Genomic DNA, 15,956 nt, shown 5'->3' on the forward strand with positions numbered 1-15,956 from the left:
CATTCTTGACAACGAACTGAACCTCACTTCAACCTTCGGAACTACCTCCTTCTGACAAAGGCTCTGGTTGTTGCTCTGGTGGGGGAAAAATTAAGCAAGGCTGAGTACAAACCACGGTACTCAGCAAGTAACACCCAAGAGAGGAGAATAATGAATGCAATAGGGTATCAAGGATAGGCTAGGGTTAAAGTGCACAAAGCTGCAGTAATTAGCAAAACAGTAGATAAAATAGGCTGAAATAAAGGTAAATTAAGCATTTAAAATAATAATTCACTGTCCAATGTTATACCACGCTGCAACAGGCCTAGACCGCTATCGAATGTTACACCACACAGTGACAGGGTCAACTCTCTGCATAACGTTACACCACGTTACGACAGACCCAAACCGCTGCCAACGTTACACCACGTTGTGCAGGGTCAAACAATTTTCAAGATTCATCACGTTATTAAAGGTTCAACTCTGTCAATTCGCCCCATAACCACGAGCACGACTATTCGAATAGTTCTACTCTGATCAGAGGTATACAACTTTACCCATAAGACTCAGTTCCACTACACTTAAACGTGCACCGGTGTATCACCACGATACCATGGAGAGGAAACTGGGATAGGACCTGTTGCATAACCTTCCCTATTCAATCGCACCACACTTCAGGTTTCACCCCCTCCTTTACACCAATTCGGGCAGTCCCTTCTTGTGCCTTGGTGAATCCGAAAGCAGCATAGGCCGTCGTTACACCATGACTCCCATCCATACTCCATCATACCCACCCTTGCCTGGGTACGTCAAATAGTTCGAAGCCATGCTTCAAATCCCACTTTGCCCATACTCAGCTTGTGGTTAATAAGTGTAATACTTTCAGGGTTTCCCGAGAACTAGTCCTTAATTGCCATGGGCGCAACTCTCAAAACCATGCACTCACAACCCACCATAAGCAATATTTTAGTTATTATTAACCCTCACTGGTAATTAATCATCATCACAACCATTGAAGGTCTTTCAAGGTCTTGAAAGAGCATCTAGCCCCTAAACGAAGTTTTGGATGATTAATGACAACGCTAGCCAAGCATGTGTGCGCTAATGAGTTGTGATTGCAAAGAAGATGAGAGATCATTTTGATTGAAGGATTACTTGATCAAACTTAGAGCATGTGTGACCCGAAGCGACGGCTCTACGAAGACGAAGGCGCTCGAAGGCGTATTTTATTTTTTCTTTTTGAGTCGTAGCAACTCCGTACTACTAAGAGGGGTCACTGGAATCTCTGCATGCATCCTGGAGTAAACCTAAGCCGAGTGGAGTAAGTTTAGGTCCAGTTGTAGCCTATGCTGTTTTTCCTGAAGCAGGGACAGGACGGTCTGGTCCTTGGTCCGGCTCTTGGTCCGGTGACAGGACGGTCTGGTCCTTGGTCCGGTTTCTGCTTGGTCCAGCCCTTTGTCCGATGATAGGACAATCCGGTCCTTGGTCCGGTGATAGGACGGTCTGGTCCTTGGTCCGGCCCCTGCTAAAGTCGAGTGTGTGGACGGTCCGACCCCAAGCCGGACAGTCCGGTGGCAGGACGGTCTGGACCTTGGTCCGGCCCCTGCTCGGAGTGAATGTGTTAAGTGTCGGCCGAACGGACCGGCCCCCTAGCCGGACAGTCCGGTTAGGTTTCTTTTCCGATGGCTATGTGACATCTGCCAGCCTATAAGAGGGGCCCTTGAGATCTAACCGTTGGAGAGGCTTTCTGTCACGCCCTGAGTTTTACCCGAGCGAAGAATTAATTAAATAATGTATTAAAAATAATGTTAATTAAAGTTCAGGAGAAACTCAGTGTAATAAATTAATTTAGTTAATTGGAAGCTTTTCGGAATGTTCTAAAATGTCCCGAAAGCATTTTAAATGATTAACAGGATTTAAATTTGAATTGCAGTCAATAAAATTTGCTCTAATAAACTTAATAAAAATCGGCAAAATTGGGGGCAATTTCTATTTTTCCTCCTTCCTTTTTCTTTTCTTTTTCCCTTCTCCCTTTTTCCCTTTTCTTTTTCTCTTTTCCTTTTTTCCTCCCTGGCCGAACTCCTCCGTGCCCTCTCTTCCCTGTGCGATCCTCCTCCCCCTGGACGCACGCACATCTCCTCCCTGCCAGCCAGCCGTGAGCCCCAACTCCCTCTCCTCACGGTAAAACCAATTTTCAATAAATTAGGACTCCAATTTTTATCCCTTTGAAACCTTATCTATTCCTTTTTAATAGGGGATAGATAACTAGATTTATCTCTAGCTCCCCCTATAAATACCCCCCACAGCCTGGCCTCTTTCCCTCGTCTCCCTCTCCCGTGCACCTTCAGTCGCCTCTTGCGCCTCCGCTGCAACTGTGCCGCCCCCTATCCAGCAGCTGTGCAGCAAGCCGCTAGCAGCCCTGCCGCATCCCTGTTCGCAGCAGCGAAAGCCAATCTAATCTGTCGCCGATCCTCAGGTTGGCATATATTTTATTCTTGCGAATCAATCTAAATTAATCTACCATTTAATTGTTTAGGTTTCCTAGCATAACAGCGAGGAACAACAGCAATCCGTCACTGATCTCTCCACCAAACCTCAGGTTTGCATACGTTTTATTCATGCAAATCAATCTATCGTTAATCTACCATGTAATTGCTTAGGTTTCTAATCTAATTATCTAGCGTGAGATTGATCTACCGTGCGGACTTTAATTTTGTACGTGTAGATTGATTTTATGTTAAAGTCGTCTAATTCTAGTTTAGTGAGTCGTTAAATCTCGATTTAACAGGTCGTTAACTCCTGTCGTTGTTCCGCTAACAGTTCACGGTTTTGCGTTTCGGATCCGATTCGTCGTACGAATCTCTGATTCGTGCATGTTTCGGTTCTGTCATGCGAATGCACATCCTGTTCGCAATTTTCCGAGCCGTGGTCCAACCCGCGCTCGAAGTCCCCATCACCTCCCTCGGCCCATCTCCTCCTCCTCTCCTGGTCGCACACACCTCCGGCCCACTCCCGCCTCCCTCCTCTCTCTTCCCTCCCGCTCCGGGCCGAGCCAGGTTGTGGCCCAATCTGCGGCCGAAGTCTGTCTCACATCCCTCCCTCTCTCCCGGTCGCCGACAGGTGGACCCCACCCGTCGGGATTGCCTTCTACCTTCGGCCGCCGCTCTCCTCCGCGTCGTGCCGCCGCTCTCCTCCACGTCGTGCTGCCGTAATGCCTTGCCGTGAGCGCATCCTGCTAGATGCCACGCCGGTCGCAACCTCGTCGTGATTGCCGCCTCGTCGGCCGTGCCTTATCGTCGCGCTGTAGTGTGCCAATAGCCGCCACCCGCCGGCGATCCACCGTCGCGCCCGTGCGCCACACCCCGCCGCCAAGCCTCCGCCGCCGGCGTGTCGCGTGCGCCGCTGCCTTCCCTGCTCGCCGCGACGCCACTGATCCGGCCGTGCCACGCTGCCATCGCCATCCGCGCCGCGTCGCCACGCCGTCTCGCCCGCGGTGTGCCCGCGTCCTCGCCGCGCCACCGCTAGCCGCTAGCTGCGCCACGCCCTCGCGCCCACGCCTCTGCCTCGGCGCATGTGCCACGCGTTTGCTCGCCACGTCGCCTCGCCCACGCCCGCGTCGCTACTCTGCTCTGTGCCGTCGCGCCGCGTCGCCGACGTGTCTCGCCTCTGCCCGCTCGCCCCGCCATGTGCCGGCTTGCGCCGCCGCCTTCGGCGCGTTCCGTGCCCACATCCTCGCCTCCGTATCCGCCCGCTGCTTGGCCTTGCCGCTGGACGACGATCACGCGCCCGCGCCGTCGCTCTGTCGATGTGCGCCGAGCCACCGCTCTACCACGCTTGCCGAGCCTATCGCGCCCTCGCCACCGCGCCGTCGCGTCCCGGCCAGCTCTCTACCTCACACTCGCCGCGACGCTAGCGCCGTCGTGTTGCACAGCCTCGTGCTGCTTTGCCGCGTCGCTGCTGTCGCGCGCCTCCCTCGCCATCGCGTCCCGGACGCGCCACCTCCTCCCGCGCGTGACCGCCGCTCCATTTTCCCCAAGCGCCGCCCAATCCGAGCGCATGCCCGCACCGGCCCAACGGCCATGCCACTTTTCCCGGTACTGCCACCAACAACCGCACCGCAACCGCCGTCACGGAGTCTCCACCCGCGTCGGCCCTGCGCTCGCTAACTGCCGGCCGCAACCAGTGTGACGCCACGCTAACAACCACCCCGCCTCCTTTGCCACGCTAACCACCTCCCGGATGCGCCGGCCGCCACCACAAAATCCTCCCCTCGGCCGCCACTCGCTCCCCTTCGCCTCGCGCTCGTGTCGCCGCGCTAGTGCAGCCGAGCGATCTCCGTCGCTGCCGCCGATCTCCCTCGCCACCGGCCGTCACCACTTGTCCTCGGCCCTCACCGACTTGCCACCGCCGTCCTCACCGCCGGTAAGCCGTCGCCGTCCTCCCCCTCCCTCTCTTTTCCTCTCCGCCCGTGGACGCCGAGCCAGTGCCGCCGCCGTGCCCTCGCACGCTCTGGCCATCGCCACCGTTCGTCCCGGCGCCGTCTCCCTCGCCTCACCATCGCCGACGCGACCCCGCCGTTGCTAGGGTGCGCCCGCGTTCACCGCGTCGTCGCCATCTCCGCCCCGCGCCATCGACCGATGTCCTCCCGTCCACGCCGCCCGTCAGTCGCCGCCCTCCGTTCGCCGCCGTCGTCGTCTAGTTGCTGCCGCTGGGGCTCGTCGCCGCCGACGCCGGCTATCGTCCACCACCGCCCGCTCCCCTCCTCTGATCGGCCGCTCCATCCCCCTCCTCTGCTCTCTCCCTCTGTCAAGTAGGCTCGGCCCGTCAGTCCTCCCCTATCCTCTCTCTCTCTCACCGAACCATGGGGCCCACCTGTCAGGTCCCCTTTTCACTTTTGTCTTTCTCTCTCCTCGCGGGCCCCACATGTCATCTCCTCCACTTCTCTTTCTGTCACTGCCAGTGGGTCCCAAGCCATCAGCAACTCCTCTCTCCTCTCATGCTGATTGTCACGCCCAAAAATTCCTCACACGAATTTCTGAACTTAATTGTGTATTAAATCCCTGTCCAGGACCAGCCAGGGTACACAAAAAGACAATGTTGATTACATAACCATCGTTCTTAGAAACAACTGAAAATTACACTTATTCTAACGGAAATGCAGCGGAAAGAGAAACAAAGGGGTAGACTAGCTCCAGCGGGTACGGCTCCAGTCCACACGCAACACTTCGACGACGGAACAGCTCACTCCTGAGAGGCACCTCCATCGGACTCTGCTTCTAGCTCTGGGTTGGGAAAGTTAAGCAAAGCTAAGTACAAACCACCGTACTCAACAAGTAACACGGACAAGGGGGAAAATAAATGATGCAATGGGATTAACAAGGACAGGCTAGGGTTAGTTGCGACAAAGCAGCTGTTTAAATAAATAACAGAGATTGCAAGAATAAAGGTAATTTAAATACAGTAAAGCATAAATAGGTAAACAGTTGTAAAATACCACAACACTGTCCAACGTTACACCACGTTGCAACAGGCCCAACCACTACTCAACGTTACACCACGTTACAGTAGTCCCAAGTGATAACAGATTTTACTCAAGTTATTAGGGTTCACTAATCACAGTGAAGCTGGGAGTTCGCCCGTAACCGTGGGCACGGCTATTCGAATAGTTTATACTCTGATCAGAGGTGTACTACTGTACCCACAAGACACGACTCCACTACACTTGAACGTGCGCCGACATACCACCACGGCATACCGGAAAGGAGACCGTGATAGGACCCGTTACACAACCCTCCCTATTTAATCGTACCACACTTCAGGTTTCACCCCCTCCTTTACACCAAGTCGGGCAGTCCCCTCTTGTGCCTCGGTAGATCCGGAAGCAGGAGAAACTTTTGTTACACCACGATTGCCCGTCCATACTCCATCACGCCTACCCTTGCCTGGGTACGTCATCCCAGGGTTGTCATCCCATTTAATATTGGGCATTTACCTTTATATACCCGTTGATTCCCATTTAATATTATTGTCATCCCAGGGTTAATTTGACTAGACTTAGGGTTAGGCAATGGTTAGCCATGCTTAGTTCAACTAGCTCACCAATTGTTATTTAATTATTGATTACACTTTGATAGACCTTTAATGGTTGTGATCATGATGAATTTCCCCGATGTGGATTAATACAACTAAAATATTGCTTATGGTGGGCTATGGGTGCATGGTTTTGAGAGTCGTGCCCATAGCAATTAAGGACCGGTTCTCGGAAAACCCTACAAGTCTTACACGTACTAACCATAAGCCAGAATGGGCAACAGTGAGACTCGTAATCTAGCTTGTCCCTATTCGACGTACCAAGGCAAGGGCGAGCGTGATGGAGTATGGACGGACAATCGTGGTGTAACGAAAGCCTTTGCTGCTTCCGGATTCACCAAGGCACAAGAGGGGACTGCCCGACTTGGTGTAAAGGAGGGGTTGAAACCTGAAGTGCGGTGCGATTGTCTAGGGAGGGTTATGTGAAAGGTCTTATCATGGATTCCGTACTGAGGTATCGTGGTGATACGTTGGGGCATGGAAACATGCTTGGAGCCATGTCTTGTGGGTAAAGTTGTACACCTCTGCAGAGTAAAACTATTCGAATAGCCGTGCCTGCGGTTATTGGGCGAACTGACAGATTCACTGGGATTAGTTGAACCATTAATAACCTGATCAATCCTGGAACTGGTTTGACCCTACGCAACGTGGTGTAACGTTGGTAGTGGTTTGGGTCTGTCGCAACGTGGTTTAACGTTGGACAGAGGGTTGACCTTGTTGTAGTGTGGTGTAACGCTGGACAGTGGTTTGGGCCTGTTGCAACGTGGTGTAACGTTGGACAGTGGATGATTATTTTAAATGTTTACTTTACTTTCTATTCAGTCTATTTTATCTACTGTTTTGCTAAATAAATGCAGCTTTTGTGCAATTTAACCTTAGCCTATTCTTGTTATCCAATTGCATTCATTATTCCTTCTCTCTTGGGTGTTACTTGTTGAGTACGGTGGTTTGTACTCAGCCTTGCTTAATTTTTCCCCCACCAGAGCAAGTGCCAGAGCTTGAGTCAGAAGTCAGAAGAAGGTTGTTCCCAAGGTTGAAGTGAGGTTCAGTCTACAGTCGAGAATGCTTGTGATGTGGAGCCGTCATCGCTAGCTGAAGCTGAAGATTAGATGGTTTTAGCTTTGTTTTCTTTTTCCGCTGCATTTCGATAGATAATTGTTTTTGTTTGTTTTTAAGTCGTGGAACTGTATATTAATTTGTCGTAGTGTGTACTCGGGCTGATTCTTGGACCAAGATTTAATACATGCTATTGTTTAGAAATTTGGTGTAAATTTCTAGGCGTGACACTTTCTGTTCGAGTTTTCTGGTTGCTAGGGCAAGTTTAGCACCTCTCAAGCCTCCCCACTAACCCAATACACCTCCTAAAGAGATTAATCGTTGGATCATGTCTTAGAGAGAGTGTTAAGGTTAGTTAGTAATAGAGTGTTCATTCTCGGGCGCTGATGGATGCATGTGGAGTCAAGGTGGCCTATTACTCTTGGAGATTGATCTCCTAGACGGATAGGCATCGCCCGCGAGCCTCCGATTCGTGTGGATCGCCCGGGAGCAAGCTGTAAAGGTTGGTGCCTAACCTCCGCAAGGGAATAGGTAAGATTGATAGTGGATTCTTGTGCTTTCTCATAGAAGGCTGCAGGGTAGAGCGAATTGCAATCTAGGGCTGGGCAAGCCGCCTTGATCTTGACCTTGATGGTCGATCGAAGGGGTTGCTAGTCCCTAGTTGTGAATTCGGAGACCCGTGTTGGCTTTGTGGGAGGAAGCCAAGAGAGGGAAAGGATCGAGAGAGATCCCGCTCGCAGGAGCGCCTCAATGCAGAGTAGGATCGAAAGATCCAAACTTCGGGATAAATCTCTCGTGTCTTTATTCTTATGATTTCGTGTTCTATTTGTTCCTGCGATCTTTCTGCTGTTTTATTACACACGTAATCACATCACGTTCCCAGGAACATCACCGAAAAGGTAAACTGTCAAGTCTGCATTTTTCACTGACTGGACGGTCCGGTGTTCTAACCAGGACATTCCGGCCAGAGCTCTCGGCCCAACCCGAGAGTGCTGACCGGACGATCCGGCCCCTATACTGACCGCTGCGATTTGAAAGAATTTTCAGGACACCTATTCACCCCCTCTAGGCTGTCTCTCTAGGACTTCAATTGGTATCAGAGCCTATTCTTCTGAAAAGGCTTAAAAGCTTGAAGTGATCCAAGATGGGAGACAAGACTAGCGACGTTTCCAACAACAACAACCTTCCTTTGATGGTACTCTATTGAGTTTGGTGGAGAAGACTCTACCAAAAAGGGAGCCTCTATTGAGTTTGATTACTCTAAACTCAATACTTCATCATCTAACATTTCTATCTCTTCCGGCCGTGCACCTTCCTTTGATGGTACTCACTATGGGGCATGGAAACATAAAATGAGACTTCATCTAATCTCCTTGCATCCAAGTGTTTGGAAAGTTGTGTGCACAGGTGTGAAGGATATGCCGGAAGATGAAGAAGATCTCACTCCGGCGCAAGAGCTCCTCATCCACTACAATGCTCAAGCGGCAAGCGTGATTCTCAACTCTTTGAGCCCAGAGGAATTCAACAAGGTTGATCAACTTGATGAAGCCAAGAAGATTTGGGACATGCTCCGCATTGCTCATGAAGGATCAAGAAGGGTTCGAGAATCCAAGATTGAACTTCTTGCAGGGAAGCTAGGGAGGTTCGTGATGGAAGATGACGAAACACCTCAAGAGATGTATGACCGATGATGGTCATAGTGAACAAGATCCGTGGCCTTGGGAGTGAAGATATGACGGATCATGTGGTGGTGAAGCGCTTGCTCCGGGCAATTTCACCAAGAAATCCTACCTTGGTGACTTTGATCTGTGAGTCAAGCGATTTCAAGAGAATCACTCCAAGTGACGTGCTCTCAAGGATCATCTCGCATGAACTCTTGGAGGAAGAAGCCAAGGAAGTTAAGAAATACGCCACTAATGCCACTCAAGCCAAGAACAAGGAGATTGCATTCAAGGCAAAGAAGACTAATTCCAAGCTTCAAGAAGAGAGCTCAAGTGACTCGGAGAGTGAGGATGAAGAACTCGCTCTCTTGGTTCACAAATTCAAGAAATTCCTCCGCAAGAAGAGCTATGGGAGAAAGGATGAGGACCGGTACAAGAGGCAATCCAAGAAAACATGCTATGGGTGCAAGGAGTTTGGGCACTTTATAGCAGATTGCCCCAAGCTCGCTAAGAACAAGGAGGGCAAGGGCAAGACCAAGTATTTCAAGAAAAGGCCCGGGAGAGCTCATATTAGGATATGAGGCAAACGCACGTGCCTATCGGGTCTTCAACAAAACCACTGGTATTGTTGAAGTCTCAAGGGATGTGACGTTTGATGAAACTAATGGCTCTCAAGTAGAGCAAGTTGAAGTGAATGATGCAGAAATTGGAATTTCACGGGAGGATATAGACAACAAGGCTATTGGTGATGTAAGACCCCGGGAGGTTGAGGGGGAGCAAGAGCAAGAACGAGATGTTCAACAAGAATCCTCAACCGAAGATGATCCCGTACTTGTTGACAATGATGGTGGCAATAAAAACCTTGGGGATGGGATTGATGTCGTGGGCGCATGTGAGCAAGAATCGGCTCTAGCCCCCATGGTGCACTATCCTCGAATTCATCAAACAGTACAAAGGGATCACCCGGTGGACAACATCATTGGTGATATGAAAAAAGGGGTAATGACTCGATCCCGAATTGCAAGTTTTTGTGAAAATTACTCGTTTGTCTCATCTTTGGAACTAGTGAAAGTGAAAGACGTGCTTGGAGACCCGAATTGGGTAATGGCCATGCAAGAAGAGCTCAACAACCTCAAAAGAAATGAAGTGTGGTCTCTAGTGGAAAGGCCCAAGCAAAATGTTATCGGGATCAAGTGGGTTTTCCGAAACAAGCAAGATGAGCATGGGGTCGTTACAAGAAACAAAGCACGAGCGCCTTTCTCAATGGACCAATCTCCGAATTGGTATATGTGGAGCAACCGCCGGGCTTCGAAGATCCAAAGCACCCCTACCACGTCTACAAGCTACACAAGGCTCTATATGGGCTCAAGCAAGCACCAAGGGCATGGTATGAGTGTCTTCACGATTTCCTAACCAAGAACGGTTTCGAAATCGGGAAGGCCGACACTACTCTCTTCACCAAGAAATTTAAGAATGACTTGTTTGTATGCCAAATTTATGTCGACGATATAATATTTGGCTCAACTAATGTTTTATTTAGTGAAGAGTTTAGTAGGATCATGACCAAAAGGTTTGAGATGTCCATGATGGGAGAATTGAAATTCTTTCTCGACTTGCAAGTAAGGCAACTCAAGGATGACACGTTCATTTCGCAAACAAAGTATATAAAAGATGTCCTCAAAAAGCTTGACATGGATGGCGCCAAACCCATCAAGACGCCAATGCCTATAAATGGACACCTCGACCTTGATGTAAATGGTAAGGAGATAGATATCAAGGTATATCGCTCAATCATCTGCTCCCTCCTTTATCTTTGCGCATCTAGGCCCGACATAATGCTTAGTGTATGCATGTGTGCTCGCTTTCAAGCTGCTCCAAAAGAATGTCATTTAGTGGCCGTTAAGAGAATCTTGAGGTATTTGGTTCACACTCCAAACCTAGGGCTTTGGTATCCGAAAGGATGTAATTTTGAGCTAGTGGGCTACTCCGACTTGGATTATGCCGGGTGTAAGGTTGATAGAAAAAGTACCATAGGGACTTGTCAATTCCTTGGGCGGTCTCTAGTCTCATGGTCATCCAAGAAACAAAATTCCATCGCCTTATCCACCGCCGAAGCCGAATACATAGCCGCCGGTGCGTGTTGTGCCCAACTCCTATGGATGGAACAAACTCTCCAAGATTTTGGATACACCATGACTAGGATCCCCCTCCTTTGTGACAATGAGAGTGCTATCAAAATAGCTAACAACCCAGTCCAACACTCAAGAACCAAACATATCGATATATGACACCATTTCTTGAGGGACCATGAAACCAAAGGAGACATTTCCATAACCCATGTGAGAACCGAATACCAACTAGCCGACATCTTCACCAAGCCCTTAGATGAGAAAAGGTTTTGTGAGTTGAGAAATAAACTAAATATCTTGGATTCTCGCAACATTGCATGAAAAACGGCTTGACTTTTCAAATAGTTAAGTCAATTTCATACACATGTTAGAACAACATGAGTCTTCGTATTTCTAGAAGTCAATTCTTAAATAGAATTGGTCTTAAATACTAGGAGTAAGGCTCAAACATTCCCAAACAAAATTTCAAAATTCTTGTTTTTCAAACTTGGTTGCGAAAATTGTTGAGTGCTTTGCGAAAACTTGATTTCTAGATTGCGAAAATGGTTGTTGACTTGAGAATCATAGTTTTGTACTGATTGCTTGATCTTATTCTCAAGTTGAATAGCCAAATCTTCTTAGAGTCAGTTTCGCTTCAGCCTCTTTTACTTCCACCAGAGTCCAGTCTGGATCGGATAGTCCACCCCCAGTAGGACTGTCCGGCCAGCCCCCTCGGCCTACTTCGCAAAGTCCTACCCGGACGGTCCGACCCCTACCCGGACGGTCTGGGCGGCGACTTCCTTATTTGCCCCCAGGCCGAGCAGAGAGAGGAAATCTCTCTCATTTCCTCTCTCCCTCAAACCCTAACTCCCTCTCACCCCCATAGAGGCGATTTTGGGTTTGCACCGTCGAAAAGCCTTCGGATCACATTTTTCACTGCTTTGGTGGTGAGGAACTCGTCCCCTGAACGTGGATTCGCCGTTCGGATTCCAGGTAACTAAGATCATTGAATCAGATGAGGACTGACCATCTCATTCCCACGCACACTCTCTTTTTGGTGTATTGATGCCAAAGGGGGAGAAGTTGTAGAATTGAGAGGGGTCAAATCAGAGTTTTAGCTTTTGTGTTTGTGTCGGCCGAACCATCCACCCTGAAGTTGGATAGTCCGACCTCCCTTCCTATCTAAACTCATTTTAGTTTGTGTTGCTAGGATGTATTGACTGTAGGCTAGCTCGCATTTAATTTCCTTGCTATGTGTTGTGTGTTCGTTGCATGAACTCGTATGCCTTACGTTAGAAAATTCAAATTTCATGCATAATTGCATGTTGAAGGTAGCACACATCTAGGTGGAGCTAGATTTATTGCATCTCTGCATGTATGATGTTTTATTGTCATGCGTTGACTAGTATTGTCATCAATCACCAAAAGGGGAGATGAAAGTGCATCTAGCCCCTAAACGAAGTTTTGGATAATTAATAACAATGCTAGCCAAGCATGTGTGCGCTAATGAGTTGTAATTGCAGAGAAGATGAGAGATCATTTTGATTGAATGATTACTTGATCAAACTTAGAGCATGTGTGACCTGAAGCGATGGCTCTACGAAGACGAAGGCGCTCGAAGGCGTATTTTATTTTTTATTTTTAGTCGTAGGAACTCCGTACTACTAAGAGGGGGTCACTAGAATCTTTGCATGCATCCTGGAGTAAACCTAAGCCAAGTGGAGTAAGTTTAGGTCCAGTTGTAGCCTATGCTGTTTTTCCTGAAGCAGGGACAGGACGGTCCGGTCCTTGGTCCGGGCCTTGGTCCGGTGACAGGACGGTCCGGTCCTTGGTCCGATTTCTGCTTGGTCCGGCCCTTTGTTTTGTGATAGGACGGTCCGGTCCTTGGTCTGGTGACAGGACGGTCCGGTCCTTGGTCCGGCCCCTGCTCAAGTCGAGTGTGTGGATAGTCCGGCCCCAAGCCGGACAGTCCGGTGGCAGGACGGTCCGGACCTTGGTTCGGCCCCTGCTCGGAGTGAATGTGTTAAGTGTCGGCCGGACGGTCCGGCCCCCTAGCCGGACAATCCGGTTAGGTTTCTTTTCCAACGGCTATGTGACGTCTGCCAGCCTATAAGAGGAGCTCTTGAGATCTAGTTGTTGGAGAGGCTTTCTGTTCGAGTTTTCTGGTTGCTAGGGCAAGTCTAGCACCTCTCAAGCCTCCCCACTAACCCAATACACCTCCTAAAGAGATTAATCATTGGATCATGTCTTAGAGAGAGTGTTAAGGTTAGTGAGTAATAGAGTGTTCATTCTCGGGCGTTGATGGATGCATGTGGAGTCAAGGTGGCCTATTACTCTTGGAGATTGATCTCCTAGACGGATAGGCGTCACCCACGATCCTCCGATTCGTGTGGATCGTCCGGGAGCAAGTTGTAAAGGTTGGTGCCTAACCTCCACAAGGGAATAGGTAAGATTGATAGTGGATTCTTGTGCTTTCTCATAGAAGGCTGGAGGGTAGAGCGAATTGCAATCTAAGGCTGGGCAAACCGTCTTGATCTTGACCTTGGTGGTCGATCGAAGGGGTTGCTAGTCCCTAGCTGTGAATTTGGAGACCCGTGTTGGCCTTGTGGGAGGAAGCCAAGAGAGGGAAAGGATCGAGAGAGATCCCGCTCGCAGGAGCGCCTAAACGGAGAGTAGGATCGAAAGATACGAACTTCGGAATAAATCTCTCGTGTCTTTATTCTTATGATTCCGTGTTCTGTTTGTTCCTGCGATCTTTCTGCTGTTTTATTACACACATAATGACATCACGTTCCCAGGAACATCATCAAAAAGGTAGACTGTCAAGTATGCATTTTTCACTGACTGGACGGTCCGGTGTTCTAACCAGGACGATCCGGCCAGAGCTCTCGGCCCAACCCGAGAGTGCTGACCAGACGGTCCGGCCCCTGTACTGACAGCTGCGATTTGAAAGAATTTTTAGGACACCTATTCACCCCCCTGCAGGCTGTCTCTCTAGGACTTCAGGTCTAACAATAATTAAGTGATAACATGTGAGCTAGTTGAACTATGGATGGCTAAGCATTACCTAAGCCTACTTCTAGTCAAATTAACCCTGGGATGACAATAATAAACCATGGAAACCAACGGGTATAAATAAAGGTAAATGCCCAATAGGTAAATAAATAAAGTAAAGTAAATTTGCATAAAGTAATGAATGTTTGAATGTAAAGCGGAGAATTTTATAAATATAAGTTCAATATCATCAAAGGCGGGTGCCACTTGCCTTGCTCAGACCCACGAGGAACTTCGGCGGGACTTCAAGAACGATCGGCGCTGCTACGGGGTCAAAACCTACGACAAACAAAGCGAAACAAGTAAAAACATACTATAAAACTATTGAAACAGAGAAAAAAAACTATTTTTAGTGGATTCTTGGCATTGTTCTGGATTTAATGAAATTTGAATGGACCTAAACATGGACTAGATGAATTAGTTATAAATTTTAGAAGTTTAACTGGGTTTTTAAACTAAACAGAAAACCTTAATGATTTCTTGCGTAATTAATTGGAGGCGATGACATCAACGAGGAGGGAGAGAGGATGCTGATAGCTGGGACCCACTGGTCAATGACTCAAGGGAGAGAGGGGCTACTGACACGTGGGGACCCACGGGTGAGAGAGGGAAAACTGATAGGTGGGGCCACGGTTTAGTGAGAGTGAGAGTATTGGGCGGGGCCCACATGTCAAAGAGGGAAGACACATACAGGTGGGGCCCACAAGGCAGAGGGAGGGGAGGCACGGCCTGGCCAAAACAGAGGAGGGGGAAGGCGGCCGAGCGGCAGTGAGGCGGTGGCGGATGCCCAGCAACGGCCAGCGGGAGGCGGCTGCGGCGGTGACCGACGACGGGTCATGGCCGGCGAAGGTGACAAAGGTGGCGTTGACGACGCAACGCAGCGCGGGACGACGACGACAGGGAGAAGCGACACGGCGACGGCGCGGGAGGAGGAGACGGCGGTGACAGCGACATGTCGACAAGCGGGAAGAGCGAGGCAGCAGGCTCGCTAGCGGAGATGGAGACCGACGACGACGACCGGCGTGCGATAACGGGCGGCGGGTGGTTATGCGCGCATGCATGCACGGCGGCTACCGAGCGGCAGCGGCTAGGCGGCGGCGGTGGCGCTAGGTGCGGCGCGGCTAGCAACGGCGGCACGGGCGGAGGTAGAGGAGCGAGGCCGGCTCGGCCGAGCGGCAGCGGGGCTTGCACGTCGAGGCGATGATGGTGAAGCGCGGAGAGGAAAGGGAGCAGACGAGGAGAGGAAACAGCGACCATGGTGAGGGAAGGGGAGGAGTGGCGGCAGCCAGGGAAGGGCGGCGCGCTCCGACGGCACGACGACGTGGCTTGCGCGCATGAAGGCGGCACGACGACGACGACGACATCGCGAGGAGGGGATGGCAGTGTCGGCGACGCGAGGAGTAGAGACGCGCGGTCGACGACGGTGACGCGGCAGCGCGCAGCGACGCGGCCGGCGGCGCATGGCTAGACGGCGACGGTGTCGGCAGCAAGCACCGATGGAGAAAGACGGAGGATGCAGGGGGAGATCGTCCCACCGGCGCGACGACCATGATGGCGAGGAGGAGTGACGGCGCTCGGCGACGCGATCCCGGCGGCGGCGGTACGGCACGAGGAGGATGACGTTTATGTGAATACAATTCACCATCCTACCATAATTTGATACTACATGCATAATTTTTGAAAAGTTTCTTCACCACTAGGCTCAAGAAAACGAGAACTATCACCAAGATTTGTTTCTAGATTTTTTTTCCAATTTGTTAAAATAATTTGAACTCACAAAATTTTCCAAATGGCTACCACGCATTATCGAAACTGCACCTCAGTGACTCAAGCGATTATCGCGATAATGCAAACCTTGAGTTTTACTAGTTGTATGTTGTATTAGGAGATAGTTGTGGGATTGCCTAGATAACATTTGACAGAGAAGTCTGGTTAAAAACCTTTCAAATACAGCCACATCTTTTGGCTCACGGATATACTTCTAAGCAAGAAATTGAATTCTCAACCT

Source organism: Oryza brachyantha, chromosome 9, assembly GCF_000231095.2.
Source record: "Oryza brachyantha chromosome 9, ObraRS2, whole genome shotgun sequence".
In the NCBI taxonomy this organism is placed as follows: Eukaryota; Viridiplantae; Streptophyta; class Magnoliopsida; order Poales; family Poaceae; genus Oryza; species Oryza brachyantha.